At 45.3% G+C, this 16,941-nt stretch overlaps 1 long non-coding RNA gene across 1 annotated transcript; it reads left to right on the top strand.

Annotated features, from left to right (window-relative positions):
• The first annotated feature begins 1,558 nt into the window (after window positions 1-1,558).
• On the top strand, window positions 1,559-2,754 carry LOC309378907. Its single transcript, XR_014172278.1, has 2 exons — window positions 1,559-1,741; window positions 1,986-2,754. It is a non-coding gene; the product is annotated as an uncharacterized lncRNA (long non-coding RNA).
• Window positions 2,755-16,941: the final 14,187 nt, after the last annotated feature.

Below are 16,941 nucleotides of genomic sequence, written 5' to 3'. Positions count from 1 at the left end.
GAAGATAAAACCCAACCAACCGCACCCCAAGCGGGGAAGGCAGTCCCATGGTGTTTCGTTAACTGTCAACCCCCCTCTCCCTCCTGGATTGATTGGAGGACTGTTGGTTCTATCTGTGGCTGTGGGAGTATTAATGAGGTATGTGCTATAAAATGTGGATCACTGGCCAACAAAGAGCCAGCTTCGAATTCAGAAGATCTGTCCACCCTGTCTCACCAGGAGTACAGTAGAGAAGGTTGATCATTCTGATATGTTTTTGGAACATTAGGCAAAGGTCCAGATGTAGATTGGGTGCTGGATATCTCCAGATTGTCAGGACATAGAGTTCTTTAGGTGTTGTTGCCATAGAAATGTCGGAGGCGCCAAATTCCTCATCTAATTCGGTGTCGTTTGAAACGGGAACAGGGAGTTGCACTGATGTCTTTCTATGGGATAAAGAGCTGTTGGACGTCTTTAAATATTGTGCTCTAGGCTCTACTGTCCTTATATTTGGGGTGGAAATCTCAGTCTTTATACTCATTAGCCTCTTCTTCAAGTCTTGTAATTCTAGGCTTACAGAATTCTTTTCTTCCTTCGGGCAATTAGTGTTTCTAGTGTTGAGCTTGGTTTCCCTTATCCGCATTAGCTTTGACTCTATGCAAGGGACCAATTGCCTCCTTGTTTCGTCTTTAAATACCCTCACTGTGCAGAGAGAATGCAACCACCATAGAGTATCCTTTATCTCCATGAGTCGAGATGGGAGGGCTGATGACCTAAAGGTCATAAATAGGCACGTGATGTTTCTCAAGGTAGGCAGGAAGTGGAAATTTTCTAGATCTACATTTCGGTAATGGTAAGTCAGGAGCTGAGACAAGGACATAGTAATTTGTCTGCGGTTCATCCACCTATGAGCGTATCGGTGAATCTCAAGCATTATCTGGTTCATTTGCAAGACTTGACAGGACCTCACTTCATCCATAGTTGGAGTTGGTGAGTTGTTAACAAAGTCATTTCTTATCATCCTTTTAAGCCTTTGGGCATTTAAAGCGGAGGAACTAGTATCCAATTGTTTCTCAATGTTAACTATTTTGGTGAGGATTTCATTCAGTCTTTGGAGAACCAGAACCATAGTTTCTGCAGACAACATGCAAATCTCTTGGTAGGGGTGCGTATCCGGAATTGGTTGAAAGCAGGCTCCTCTAATATCTTGTTCTAGAGTCATGGGTGGGTCAGCATTAGGAGTGGGGGGAATCCCTCCTGCTCCTGCTCCTGCTCTTGCCCTCTTGGACGGATTAGCTTTTTCTGGGAGGAGGGGGGTCGGGTCATTATCATCTTCCTTAAAGGGGGGGGTGAGGTTCCCCCAACATTGTTACTCAGTGTTTGTTCTATTTGCTCCGTTTTCTCGGCTTCCCCAACCTGCTCTGTTTCTGAGTCAGGGAAGATGGCGTTGGCTATCTGCCAATTCTTTGTTTTAGAGGAATTGTGAGTCCCAATTATGCTCTTCTGGCTCTTTGCACCTCATTTTCTCCTTCCGGCAGGCATTCTCAATAAAGGCCTCAGGTTGTGTGAAGGTCAGTAATTAAGCCTCTTCAATGCTTCTTGGCCTGTCCTGGGGAGAAATAGTTGGAGGGCTAGGCTTCAAATCCAAGTTTCAGGCACTTCAGCCTTCCTTGCCTGGTCTGAGGAGTGACAGTTGGAGAAGTGGTCAGAGGAGTGACAGTTGGAGAACTAGGCCTCAAACCTTCCTGGCCTAAAAGAGCAGGTTTTGGCAGGGGAAGCCACCCCCACCCCACACACACTCAGAGATGGAGATTTAAAGCACAGACCTGGAAAGAACAGGGCAAAAATTAAGTGTGGATAAGCCCTTAGATTTAAAAAGAAGGAGATGTTCCTGCCTCTCTCATGACACTCAACCCTTCCAAGCTGCCCTCCAGTACGTATTTCTTCACCAGGTTTATGGACTGCTGGGTGCCGATCCTTTCCTCTTCCCTTCTTTCTCTTTTCAGTGCCTTAAGACCACGCATGGACCCCTTGCTTCGGTCTCAGCTGATACAGAAAAACATCAGGAAGGTCTTTCAATTGCCCTCATTACAGTTTACAAAGGTCAAAGCCGGGAGTTCCGTGCCAGCAACACAGAGCCAGGTGACTGGACCTTCTTAAGGACATAAGTAGAGCCCAGTTGGATCAGGCCAATGTGGAAACCTGGAGAACTGATCTCAAGATTGGAAAAATGAGAAACTGAGAAAAATGGAAGCTTACCAATTCACCCTTCCATAAGGGCACAAGAGTCAAAGGAATATAATCAACGTTACAATACTCTACTCATGAGCAAGAATGCTCATGAATGGAACTTCTGCCTCCCCCTCGCCCGGTGTCACCTTGGTGGGGATTGGTCTGTTGACAAGGGGTAGCCAAAGTGCAATGTTCCCCCTGTCAAGATAGGGTCATTTATCATGTCGGTCATTATGACTTTTGAATACACTAGCCCTCATGGATGGCTGTGTTTGAGACTAATGAGCAATTTGTTCTCCATTGCTAAATGGTTTGGAAATGTTCATCTCATCTCTAATGAGTTGTGGAGATGAATAAGGGGTTGACCTTTTGTTTTTGTTTTGTTCTTTGCTTGTTTTCTTCTCTTTCGCAAAGAGTAGGATGGCGTTGGAAACGAGGGGTCGGGGAGCTTGTAACATCATCTTGTAGGCATTGTACAGAAGTGTGTTCTTTCAACCATGTCTTAAATAACTTTGAGTTAAAAAAAAGTGCCAAATCTAGTGACCTCTCGTTTGCCTGCTTCTTCAATCCAATAAATGACTTCTTCTTTTCTTTCTTTATAAAAATGCAGATTATTTTCCTTTACGCTACACAAAACAATCCTGCTGGCATGCAGCCACAGATGCAGTTTCCGAGAAACTTATCTTTTTTTAAAGGCATGTTAAAAGCAGAGGCAACTGTGTTGGTTCATAAAAGGGTGTAAAGGGATCCAAAACCAACACTTTTGGATAGCACAAAAAAGCGAGCAAACTCTTGAATTTCCCACAGCTCTTCACGAAGGTATATGTTCCACAAAGCAGAAAGGGATGGAGTGGGAGAGAGGGGGAAGAGACAAGGAGACAAAGTCGTGCGGGTATTGTAGCCATAAAGTTCACATTTAGACCAGTGAGATTACCTAGAGGGGTGTGGGTAGCAGGGGGCCCTGGAGATGTTAACGAGAATATCAGACTTTGGCTCAAGTTCATCAGTTTTGTTGAATTCATCAAACCAATTAATTTTAATTGCAGGCTGAATAAATGTGCAATTAATTAATTGTTACTGTTTTGAACTGTATTGTGTTATCATCTTCCTTAGTGGGATGTGACAACTGTTATTTTGAATAGTTTTTTTGTTTAGTTTTTTTGTTACAGTTGTACCTTGGAAGTCAAACAGAATCCATTCCAGAAGTCCATTCGACTTCGAAAACGTTCAAAAATCAAAATGCGGCTTCTGATGGGCTGCAGGAAGCTCCTACAGCCAATTGGAAGCCACTGAAGCCCCACCAGACATTCGGCTTCCAAAAATAGTTTGCAAACTGGAACAGTTTGGGAGCCAAAACGTTCAAGAACTAAGCTGTTTGACTTCCAAGGTACAACTGTATTAGGATAGTGGTCACTGGGGATGAATTTATGGAAATTGGTCAGAAGGTGATTTAGGCTCAGTCCTCATCTTTGCTATACATTCAAAGGATTATCTCTTTAAACAGTCATATATTCCCCAAAAAGAATGCTGGGGACTGTAGTTTATTAAGGGTGATGACAGTTGTTAGAAGAACACCCTGCCCTTTCCCTCATAGCGCTATGATGCTTCATTTTCTGGGAAGAAGGCTTGTTGTACCATCCTGGGAACTGGGCCTTTACTCCTGCCTGTCCTGGCCTTCCCTGGGACCACTGTCCTCCTCTCCTCAGCACTGCTCAGCAGCTCTCCTCATTCTGCATGAGGGATAAGGGAGGCACCATGGATCACAATGGTGACTGCTCATGAATAAGCCCCTCTCTATGCACCAAGGAGGAGAAAGAAAGTGAGCTTTGCTGATGGCAAGCCAAGGGAACATTTTTCGGGGGCCACATGCACTTCTGAGCAGTGTTCTGGGGGCCACAAACAAGCAGTGGGCCGTGGACAGAACCTGGGATCTTCTCTACCACTAAGCTGTGGTCCTTCATCCCCAAAACAGGAAGAGTCCTTCCATTCCGGGCTGCTGAAGAACAGCCACGTGCCCAAGATACTATCAAATAAAGGGTAAAGATAAAGAACGACTATGGGGTTGTGGTGCTCATCTGGCTTTCAGGCCAAGGGAGCCGGCGTTTGTCCACAGACAGCTTTCTGGGTCATGTGGCCAGCATGACTAAACTGCTTCTGGCGCAACAGGACACCGTGACAGAAGCCAGAGTGCATGGAAACGCCATTTACCTTCCCTCCATAGCAGTACCTATTTTTCTACTTGCACGGGTGTGCTTTAGAACTGCTAGGTTGGCAGAAGCTGGGACAGAGCAACGGGAGCTCACCCCATCGCACGGATTCGAACCGCCGGCCTTCTGATCAGCAAGCCCAAGAGGCTCAGTGGTTTAGACCACAGCGCTACCCACTCCTCGGCCTGAAAGCAAGATGAGCACCACAGCCCCATAGTTGCCTTTGACTGGACTTAACCGTCCAGGGGTCCTTTACCAAATAAAGGGGAAACGCCTTTCTTTTACTTACTTATTTCGTGAAATTTATACGCTGCTTGATTGCAGGTTTTCTCCCCCTCCTCTGAAATTGCTCATCTTTGCCATATCAAGCCAATTGGCACACACCTGCTGGCCTCTAAACCTGTCTCCCAAGCTGCCTCTTCTTCCCCACCTCTCCTTCAGCTTGCCTTCCTTGCTTTTGCTCGTTCCCACACCTCCATCGACGTCTGCCAGCCAAGAGTGGCTGGCCACAATGCGGCTGCGAGAGCATAAACGAACGAAGGCAGTTTGGATTATTTTTCTCCCTTGGGGGTTACCCTCTGGCCCGCAGGCATGTCTTTTAAAAATAGCTTCCCCCTGACTGATCCCATTATTATCACAGATACAATTCCCAACTCAACTGTCCAGATCAGAAATCAAGCTGCCTCATTCAAGAGCAGCCGACAACATAGGCCGGCTTCCTGTTGCGTTCCAACAAGCTTTTCGCTCTTATGCCATGGAGCACAGGAGTGTCTGAGGATTGTTTTCCCCGCTTTCAGGCTGTTTGATCATGCCCGTCACACAGCAGAAGAAGCTGGAGGCAGACCACTGGTGAATCCGAAATGGATGCTGATAGAGTCAAATCTTACTTTCCCGGTTCCATTCAGGCAGCTGCAATTTGCTGTTTCTGCGGACGCCTCAGAACTTCCTGTATAGAATTCGTGTAGAGCATGGCTTCCCAAACTTGGGTTCCTCCAGCTGTTTTTGGACTATGTTAAGAGAGAAATCCGAGGGCTCCCTTAGACAAAAAGCAAAGACACCAACCAGGACAATTGGAGCCAAACAGCAGCCAGTAAGCTTAGTCTTCATTGAGACTGTCGCGACAGGACTCCAACTCACTACAGGATGAAGCAAGATGGAAGCCCTGAAGAAAAGAAGACCCCAACTTTTATTAGCTATTAATCCCCCGTGCTACACCCCTAAGACTACATCCTGACTACATCACTGACGCATCACAAAGAGGAAGGGTTCAGGGAGGAGTTGTGGTAGTAACCTGAGTGTCTTGTCACCTGTCCGGTTCCTCCTTTCCCCCTCCCCATGATTACATTCATGAGGACAAAGAGGAGTTCACTGTTTCCTGCCCCCAGAGGGAAGGGTTGGTCACTATCCTTTGTTTCAGTCCGTACTGAATCCACTTCTATATGCAGGTCCTTTGTGAGTGTAACAATCTTCTGTCTAGGACCCATCAAGGTTGGCATGCCAACTGGGTAGGGCTCGCTGCGGACACGTTGGTACACTTGGGGGATTATGTCTGCCTTATGTCAAGTCTCCCCCCTTTGTTGGTCCTTCCTTCATGGTGTAAAATAAAAGTGGAACGGTACAGATAAACTGAATGATTGGGGTGGGGTTAATGCAACTACTACAATTCCCACCATCCCTGACCACTGGTGCTGCTAGCTAGGGACGATGGGAGTTGTAGTCCAAAAACAGCTGGAGGGCCAAGTTTGGGAAACCCTGATGTCGAGAGCTAGCTTAGTGTAATGGTTAGAATATCAGGCTTGGGAGACATGAGTTTGAATCCCCACTTGGGCATGAAGCTCCTTGGGCGACCTTGGGGCAGCCTAACCTGCCTCACAAGGTTGTTGTGGGGATTAGATGAGAACCATGTACACCACCTCGTGCTTGTGGGAGAAAATAGTGGGATATAAATGCAATAATCAAATAAATAAAGTACGGAGTCCAACGTCCATCAGGCATAGCCAGCATTTCTATGTTAGGAAATAATTAGGAATGCATTACGGTTGGAGTTGTAGTCAAAGAACATCTGGAGGGCTAGAGTTTGCCCACTGTGTTCATGTGTATAATGTTCTTATCCACCTATATTTTGGATAGAGTGATTGGGATATGTGTCAGACATATACAGTGACCTTGTATGAAATTGGGAGTGCAAGGAGAATCAGTCTGCCTCATCATTCGTGGGTTTTTTACAAGACCAAGTTGGTCTGTGATGTTAACAATGTACCCTGAGTTGGAGGTACATCTCTTTTGTCAGCAACTTTCAGTTTTTTCTGTTGCAAATTGCATCAGGAAACCCAAAGGGAATTAGATAGTGCAGATGAGAGTTTGTTCAACCCCTATATATAGCCAATCCAAAGCAGATGTACAGATGAAATTATTGGAATGTATCCAGCTTTCTCCTGCTCAGAGTCATGGCTTCCCACAAATAGTCATGGCTGTTCTAGGAGTTCTGGGAGCTATAGTACATTAAGGCTCTTGAGAGTTATTAGGTGACTCTCAGTGCCTCTCCCAGAGCTGCTATTCTGAGTTCAATCTGACTATTTATTAATGGTTAAACCAGCTCTATAGGGAGGTGGATGGTGCTGTGGTCTAAACCACAGAGCCCAGGGCTTGCCGATCAGAAGGTCAGCGGTTTGAAACCCCACAACGGGGTGAGCTCCCGTTGTTCGGTCCCAGCTCCTGCCCACCTAGGAGTTCAAAAGCACATCAAGTGTAAGTAGATAAATAGGTACCGCTCTGGTGGGAAGGTAAATGGCGTTTTCATGCACTGCTCTGGTTCGCCAGAAGCGGCTTAGTCATGCTGGCCACATGACCTGGAAGCTGTATACTGGCTCCCTCGGCCAATAAAGCAAGATGAGCGCCGCAAGCGCAGAGTCATCTGCGACTGGACCTAACGGTCAGGGGTCCCTTTACCTTTACCTTTAAACCAGCTCTGGGAGGGGAATAAGGGTCACCTGATCACTCTCTGCACCCTTAACAAACTACAGCTCCCAGAACTCTTTGGAGGAAGCAATGCTTTAATCATATGGTGTGAATGTCGCCTATAGCATTGTCTCTCCCTCTGCCCTGCATTATTTTGCATTTTGTTTGCATTTTTAAGAGGGGTGTAATTTCTAACTCTGGAAGCACAGCTTCTTTGTTTTTCTCCTCGGCCGCTGTTGTTTATTTCCATCTTGACGATCTTGGTGCCATCTGAACTTTTCCTTTGTTTGACTTTACAAGCATGGTGTGACTCCCTGTTTTTGTGATGGGAAAATAACAAACATTTCCATTTTTGGTACTGTCGGTTGAGTGTGCCTGGGACTTTACTGAAGCCTCAGCTATGGATGTATGCATGCATCAGAGAGGCACTGCCAAGTTGTGAATGCTGTTCGACTTCCTTGAATGAATGGAAGGTACTTCTCCCCCATCCACAAGACCGAACATGGTGCCTCCGGCTGAAGGCATGAAAGAGCCTCTGAAGATGCAATCAGATTGTGTGCTGCAATGGCCTTTGTCTTTTCTACCTGAGCAATTAAAGCTTGGAGACCTCTGTTTGGAATGTTTCACTTCTGCTGCACATGCTTATTGGATAAGTTAAAGTGCTTACCAGGGTAACTGTTCTCTCAACTCCTCCAACACACTAAAGCCACTTCCGCCCTTCGGAGGAGGTGGAGTTGAGGGCAGTAGCTGGAACCCAGTCCCTGCGCAATTGGGGGGATTCCCGGCCACGTCACCTCCTGGCCAGCCAATCAGCTGGCTCTGGGGGTGTGGCCTGCCTTATTTAAAGCAGGACGTGGCCGGGGATCTCCCTCTTTGCCGCTTACCAGCTGTTCCTGCTTTTCCCACCCTCCCGGCCTATAAGGTTTTCGTTCCTTGACCTTACTATGGACCTTGGTTGTTCGCCGTCGAGGGGCCTGGTAGGAATTTTTCCACTTGGCAAATTGGCACCAGCCACTTGGTTTTCGCCTACCTCATAGCAAATCATCACAACTTTATTGGTATTGGCAGTTAGGCATTGGTATTGCTCTGTAGATGGAAGAGGGGAGGTTACGCCATCACCTGTCCCACATATTGAAGGGTAGTCCAATAAAGGATTCTGGGGGCGTGGCCCTGTCCAAAGCCTGGCACACCCCCTAGCGGTGACCCCGGGGGAGTTCCTTGTTGATGTGCATCAGCAAGACTCCTCCTACTGGTGGGTAACTCTTCCCGGACTTCTAGCGGATGGGCTGAAGTTGGATATAGTCGGTTAGGACCAATGCCTAAGCCAATACCGCTCATCACCTGTAACCAATAAAAGTTGTGGCCTTATTTAGCTCATTAACCTTAATAAATGTGTCATGTGTCATTATTTCCATGGGGGGAGGGGGAAACTCACCACGCAATAAATCTAAGCTTGTTGAGAGCAGTCATAGCTCAGGGGTAGAGCATCAACTTTGCAGGGGAAAGCTCCTAGTTTCCGTCCCCAGCATCTCCAGGTAGAGCTGGAAATGTCCCCTGCCTGAAACTCTGCAGACCTGCTGCCAGTCAGTGTGGACAATACTGAGTTAGATGGACCAGTTGTCCAACTTGGAGTAAGACAGCTTCCTATGTTCCTTTTCAGGAGTTATACCTACACAATGTGATCAGGACCACACTGAAGAATGTCAAGTCAAGTTTCCATGTTCTCTTGGATCATGCTCCTGTCATGGGTGGTGCTGTGGTCCAAACCACTGAGCCTCTTGGGCTTGCCGATCGGAAGGTTGGTGGTTTGAATCCCCACGACAGGTGAGCTCCCGCTGCTGTGTCCCAGCTCCTGCCAACCTAGCAATTCCAAAGCACACTAGTGCAAGTAGATAAATAGGTATGAGTGCGGTGGGAAGGTAAACAGCATTTCCGTGTGCTCTGGCTTCCGTTACAGTGTCCTGTTGTGCCGGAAGCGGTTTAGCCATGCTGGCCACATGACCTGGAAAGCTGTCTGTGGATAAACGCCAGCTCCCTCGGCCTGAAAGCAAGATGAGTGCCGCACCCCATAGTCACCTTTGACTGGACTTAACCGCCCAGGGGTCCTTTACCTTTACCTTTTACCTGTCACCAGCATCTATCCAAACAAGCCAGTTCCTTCCTTGAAAAACGCTGTGGACTCCAGCACACCTGGAACATCAAATTTTGTTGAACCAATCTCAAATCTAAAGAAACATCGCCTGTAGATGCTAAAGCAACTTCCCATTATTTGGGCTGCAGGATTCCCCTTCTCGACCCCTTTTAGAACCTCTCTTAACTTCACTACTCATTCCCTGCCTTCTTGTATTGTCAATTTCTATTGACAGCAACAGGCCACGGGAGATTGGAGACAAAGGTTAAAAGTTGCTCATCTAGGAGAGGAAATTTTGTCCTTAAAAAGGGCGGCAATCCCTTCAGGAGGGAGGGAGGGCAGCTGTCGGAACAGAACTGTTTAAGGACATTTTCAGCATTGCCTGTTTTGTTCTGAAGAAATCTAATATCCTCTGGGTTACTGCAGGCCAACTGTTCAATATAAAGAATTCATAGTGCCAGCAATCCCTGGGAGAACCAATTTCATCTCTCTACGTTTCTGAGAAGCCACCAGTGTCCACCTCTTGGCAGCTGTGGTAAGCAGTAAGAGGTCATTTCCCTTCTAAGTGCCAGAATGTAAATATTGCAAGGCAACGAGTGAGTAAATCTGGGTGAATTAGCAGAATAATGAGCATGAGGTTCTTGCCAGGATTGGGTTATCATGCAGCTAGGAGGATGGCAAAGATCAAAAATGAACTTTCCAAATGGCAGAATGTAGCACATGCCTAAAAAAGGAAAGGTCATGGATAGCAAACAATGCCAGGGCTCAGAGATTAAGGAGCTTCAGGAACCTTGGATGTAACAAACCAACTACCCCGAAGATGCCCACTGACATCAAGATGAGATGTCTTCTTGGAGCTATTGTTTGAGAGAACATAGGAACAAGCATGACTGCTTTGTCTTCCCCCAGACTAGTTAGATGAGAAGCTTTTCTAGCCAAGTTATGCATTTCTTAATTGCTTTCTTGTAAAGGTAAAGGATCCCTGACAAGTCCAGTCTCAGACGACTCTAGGGTTGCGGCGCTTATCTCACTTTACTGGCTGAAGGAGCCGATGTTTGTCCACAGACAGTTTTTCTGGGTTATGTGGCCAGCATGACTAAGCCTCTTCTGGCGCAATGGAACACTGAAACCAGAGCAGCACACGGAAACGCCGTTTACCTTCCCACTGGAGTGGTACCTATTTATCTACTTGCACTTTTTTGCCGTGCCTTCGAACTGCTAGGTTGGAAGGAGCTGAGACCGAGCAACGGGAGTTCACCCCATCGCGGGGATTCGAACCGCCAACCTTCTGATTGGCAAGCCCAAGAGGCTCAGTGGTTTTGACCACAGCGCCACCTGCAAGCATATCTCTATGTACATTATTGCAACCAGCGAAGTCTCTTTGGAACCAAGATTCACTTGCCAAACACTGCTCACTCTGCATAGGGAATTGACCCAGTTAATCCCAGCAGGCTCCAATTCCTTCTTACATTCTTACTCACAAAGCAGCTTAAAATGCTGGATCGGTGGACAGCCTTCTCTGCATTCAGTGTAACTTTCTGTTCTGTTCTCGTGGTCTGCTCTGTTTGTTTCATTTCATGTAAAGCCAGAGCTGCTTCCTCAGCAGGTGGTAAGAGCTGTGTGTCAGCGCAGCTGTCCCTTGTAAGGCTCGTGGTAGAAGTATATTTGATAGGAGACTCCGGGGAGATGGAGTCAATAGCAAAGAGGAGAGGCAGCCAAAGGTCACTCGAGCCAAACCAAATGCAATGGCAGGTTTTGTTTTGTTTTAAAAGGCAAAAACACAGAACAGAGAATATCTGGGAGTTCCCTTCTTTCATTTAATCGCAGATACATCACAAAGAAAAGTGATTAGCAATAAGAATAACCCACCAATTGTAATTGAAACATATGTAAGCATTCCATATGTCCTGAAAGATATCCAAACAAGACTACAAGATAGACGTTCAAATGTAGATGTATCACCTGTTCTGTAATAGAAGAAACTTCTTCAAATACGATTTTCCAGAATAATTGCACAGCTTGCATTCCCAATTGGAAATATGAACCTAACTGTTGACATCCTCTCCAACACAGAGGACTTGAATGAGAGCTTAACTGGTAGTATTCCACGGGTGTGTTAGAGCCGCAGTTTCTTGACCAAAGTTTTAGTCCATTCCATTCCATAGGATCTAGGGTCATCACCTTCACCTTGTATACAGACATTCCTAAAAAACGGAGCTCAGTGACAGCAGTATGAACCGCACAGATGCACATCAAAATGCTTGGGAGCAAATCTCTCATGTGTGTTTGCGTGTATGAAGAGGGACTTTTTTTTCTAAGAAACCTATCCACAAGGAACAGCCATTTTTCAACCAGGTCACTGAAGGATGGTTTCTAGGTCTATGCCAATTAAAGGACTGTTGCCATATGTTTCTGGGCCTTAATAGATATTAAAGAAGCTCAGGAAGAGTATCCATTTCTCCTCAATGAAATCAACTGCAGTTGGGTAATGTCAGATGAGTGGGTCTCATCCGAGATAAATGGGTATTGATCATTTTCCTGAAACAAACTATTGGAGGAGCCACATCAACAGTCTAATTCCATTCTCCCGTTGAGAAATTTGAACACGGAGAATGGATCCAGACACACCTGCCTGTTTCAAAATTCTTCTGTGGTGATTTCTTTGTCCCTAATTTATGGATGCATGGAGTCCTTTGGAGAATTTCTCTGTGGGAACATTTGCTTCCCCTTGAAATATTTCAGGTATTTTTCTCAAGCAGGAGTTTCCAGATTTGCCATGGAACTGAACTTCATGGAAAATTCAAGTGGTAACTTTAGTCCCCGGTGTTATTGAGTCCACTCTTGCTTTAGGAAGTTTCTTTAGTAGATCTGGACTCTGTACAGAATATATTCCATGCTGGTGAAAGGCATGTGGAATCAGCAACAGAGCTTCAGAAACCACCTTAATTAATGTGTGTGTCCTGGGTCATCTTCTTCTTTGGCAATCATTTGTAGCCGAGTAAGATTGTCTTCCATAAACATGGTTTTAAAAGTGAGTCTGTAAGTGACTGTAGAGGCCAATTCTGGATCCACACATCCTTCTATGGTGGGCACATAGGTTTACAGGCAGAAGTTGATTATGGTGAGGGTTTGCCAAGCGTGCCTTCCTCTTAGCACGTTTCTCCCTTTCATTCTGAGTTCGAGCATCTTCAAAGCCCCTGACACCTTTGGTAAAGACTGTTCTCCAATTGGAGTGCTGGCAGACCAGTGTTTCCCAGTTGTTGGTGTTTATACTACATTTTTAAAGATTTGCCTTGAGAGAGTCTTTGAACCTCTTTTGTTGACCACCAGCATTGCACTTTCCATTTTTAAGTTTGGAGTAGAGTAGCTGCTTTGGAAGACGATAATCAGGCATCTACACAACGTGACCAGTCCAACGAAGTTGATGTTGAAGAATCATTGCTTCAACACTGGTATTCATTGCTTCTTCCAGTACACTGATATTAGTTCACCTGTCTTCCCAAGTGATGTGTAAAATTTTTCAGAGACACCGTTGATGGAATCTTTTGAGTTGGAGATGGTGTTTATAAGCGGTCCATTCAAGGTTTGAGTCCTACCCTTCAGAGCAAGAGAAAACATTTCCATCACGTCACTTCTTGCTTGTCTTTTCTTTATATTAAATATATTTGTCTGCCTGTCTACTTTGCAATATGTGCTGGGAGGGAGAGATCAAGAGGAGGATCAGGCGACATGAGGGCAATAGGGTTAAATGCTTTTGGGATATTTCAGGGATTGCCAACATGGTGTAATCCAGATTTTGTGGACTACAACACCCACAATCCATCACCATTGGCCATGTGATTGGGGCTGATGGGAGTTGTAGTCCACACACAATCTGGAAGGCACTACATCGGATTCTGAATTTGTTCTCCCACTGGTCTGATTTATTATTCTTTGTAAAAGCACTGAAATACCTTTACAGCATAGAAAACCAGCTATGAAAGCTCTGTTATTATTTAGCTTTCACCACTGTCCTTGGTGAAAGGGAAACGCAATGATGAATAACTTTGAGGTTGTGTGTTTTTAAGAGAAGTCATTTTCAAAAGATGACAGAATTAAAGCCTTCTGAGGAGTCCAATTATTTTAATGATGCCCCCCTCTGTTTTTTGTTATCCTTTTAATCGGTGAGTCTGGAGATTCCTAGAGTGTTATGCTTTGTGTTGGAAATGGGGTGCTTTTAAGCGCATAACCCATTCAGTATGATTCCCCCCCTATAATGATCATTTCAAAGAGAGAGAAAATAAATTAAAACAGATTAGTCTGTACAAACCCATTGCATCTGAAAGCTGTCACTCAAGTAAATTTTTGAGCCTTGAAGCCTGGCTGTTTTTATTATTTTATATTAAACCAAATGGTTAAGGGCAGATATTTGAGTGCATTTGGAGTAATTGCAAGATGCATATGTAATTCTGCTAGCGTTTAGGAATTGCCTGTTACTCCAAGTCTCTTAGGCTGCAATTCTATACACTCCTGGGAGAAAATCTACATGAATCCAGTTGGATGTAGCTCTGAATAAACATGTATAGGATCACGTTAGTAGCTTTTAAAAGTTCAGTGTCATCTTCCTTGATGTAAACATGTAAACAGAGAAACCCAGAAGGCAGCACACAACCTCACTTACATGGGGGTTTCGACTTTGTGGTTCCAACATTCCTTAGCATTGCCGGATGAAGGATCTCAGATGACAGTTTTGCAAATGTTGCTAATGGAAGTAGACAAGGCTGGGCTAGACTGACAAAAGGATGGAGCAGGGTGTAAATGCAAAGAATATGGGAAAGGATGTGCAGCGATCACGAGATCTGGCTTGGAACTGACTCAGGAGGTGGTGGTCTCTCCTCCTGAGGCTAGGTTGACGCTTACCAGTGATACTGTAGCAGTGTACTTTCTGCATTAGAAGATTGATTTTAAGGTATCTTCCAAATGTGATGATTCTATGAACAGAGCAGTTTCATACCTATGCTGAAAGGTAAGAAGGGGAAGAAATGGAGGCAGTGAGAGATTTTATTTTCTTGGGCTCCATGATCCCTGCAGATGGTGACAGCAGTTGCGAAATTAAAAGACGCCTGCTTCTTGGGAGAAAAGCAATGACAAACCTAGACAGCATCTTAAAAAGCAGAGACATCACCTTGCCAACAAAGGTCCGTATAGTTAAAGCTATGGTTTTCCCAGTAGTGTTGTATGGAAGTGAGAGCTGGACCATAAAGAAGGCTGATCGCCGAAGAATGGATGCTTTTCCATTCTTCTAAAAGTCAAATAGTTGTTTATTTCCTTGACATCTGATGGGAGGGTGTTCCACAGAGTGCGCATCACTACCGAGAAGGCCCTATTCTTGGTTCCCTGTAGCTTTGCTTCTCACAGTGAGGGAACCACCAGAATACCCTCGGAGCTGGACCTCAGCATCCGGGCACAACGATGCGGGTGGAAACGTACTGGGAGCCAATGTAGGTCTTTCAAGACCAGTGTTATGTGGTCTCGGCGGTTGCCCCCGGTCACCAGTCTAGCTGCCGCATTGCCTTTTTTGCCATATAATTCTTTATTACATTTTTCAAACATTTTCACAACAATCTTCATATCAAACCATTACATTGTTTCATAAATTGACTTCCGACCCCCTCCTCCAGTGTTTTTACTCAAACCTTTTCTACTGCATTATATCTTTACCTATTACAAAAAGTTTCTCTATTTACCATTATCTTAACGTCTTTCTTCCTGCCTGTGATTTCATTTGACTATAGTATATATATATATATATATATATATATATATATATATATATATATAGTCCACAAAAGGCCTCCACTCTTTTAAATGCAATGCTTTTTCTATCAACTGCAAGCAATACTCCCACCTAATTTTTCTTCCCCCTTGAACTGAAGCTCATCAAACCTCCACCTTGGAAGGCCAGGAATCCCTGCTGCTTCCATAGAAGCCAACTCCTAGGGGCCGAGGGGGGTCTTCATCTGCCCCAATAAAATATTTGAGGGGGCTGGCACCTGCAAAATTGATGGGCATTGCCATTCAAATGGTGTGTGTGCACCGCATCATGTGATTGATTATGTGGGGCGGAGCTTACGTGGAAACCCCTGCAGAGGACCTTAAGGTCCAAGAATAACCATAGTTTAGAGGTCCTGCGCCCTAAGGAAGTTAGACTATCCTCCACCAGGGCCAGGGCCTTTTCAGTGATGGCTCCGACCTGGTGGAATGCTCTCTCCCATGAGACTAGGACCCTTCAGGATTTAACCTCCTTCCTTCAGGCCTGTAAGACAGAGCTAGTCTGCCTGGCCTTTAATTTGAATTCATCCTGATCTTTTATTTCCCTTCCCTTCCCTCCCCCTCCCCTTTTATGAAGATCTCCCGCTCTGAGACCCCACAGCAAATTCTCCCCTGGCCTCCTCGCTGGCCCAAGTAGGACAAATTCAGCCAGCTAGCCCTGGTAATTATCTAATGCTTATTAGATGGATTTCCCTTGAATTGATTTTTGAACTTTGAATTTTATTGTTATTCATGTTTTTATACTGTATTTTATGCTGCTTTTACAATTAAGTGTTTTAAATTTGTTTTTAGCCGCCCTGAGCCTGGTTTTTGAACTGGGAAGGGTGGGGTATAATAATAATAAATAATATTATTTTATTATTATTTGATGCAAGTTGGAGTCCCTCACTGCTTCCTGTCACTTTTGGTGGGAATTGGGAACAGCTCAGGGCCAAGGTTAACAAGTGTGGGTTTATGGTGCTGGAGGAGAGTCTTGAGTGTCCCATGGACTGCAAGAAGATCAAACGTATCCATTCTTAAGGAAATCAGCCCTGAGTGCTCACTGGAAGGACAGATCCTGAAGCTGAGGCTCCAATACTTTGGCCACCTCATGAGAAGAGAAGACTCCCTGGAAAAGACCCTGATGTTGGGAAAGATGGAGAGAACAAGGAAAAGGGGACGACAGAAGATGAGATGGTTGGACAGTGTTCTCGAAGCTACAAACATGAGTCTGACCAAACTGCGGGTGGCAGTGGAAGACAGGAGGGCCTGGCACGCTTTGGTCCATGGGGTCACGAAGAGTCGGACACGACTAAGCGACTAAACAACAACACCCCCTTGCCATGATCTTGCCCATCCCTTTGGTTCTAATATAGCCATTTCTCTCCTCCAACAAGTGTGTTTCTGTGTGTCTTTACATTAAATACACCCATAACCTGCCATGGCATCCGGTGCATCTTACAAGGTTCTGGACACAATGTTGTCTTTTATCAGCAAAATGCAATTACAAAGGTAATTGGTTCCTATACATCAGCGTGATGCTTTCTTGGCTCTGCCTCTCCTCTATGCTGGAGCGCAACTCAGTTTCCTCCACTCCCTCTCAATATGTTTTCTCATCAGAGCCAATAGCCGGGTCATCATTCA

The sequence above is a fragment of the Podarcis melisellensis genome, assembly GCF_964234715.1.
Source record: "Podarcis melisellensis genome assembly, chromosome: 10".
NCBI lineage: Eukaryota > Metazoa > Chordata > Lepidosauria > Squamata > Lacertidae > Podarcis > Podarcis melisellensis.
Note: the sequence above shows the minus strand (reverse complement) of the source record. Positions and strands in the feature narration are given on the sequence as shown.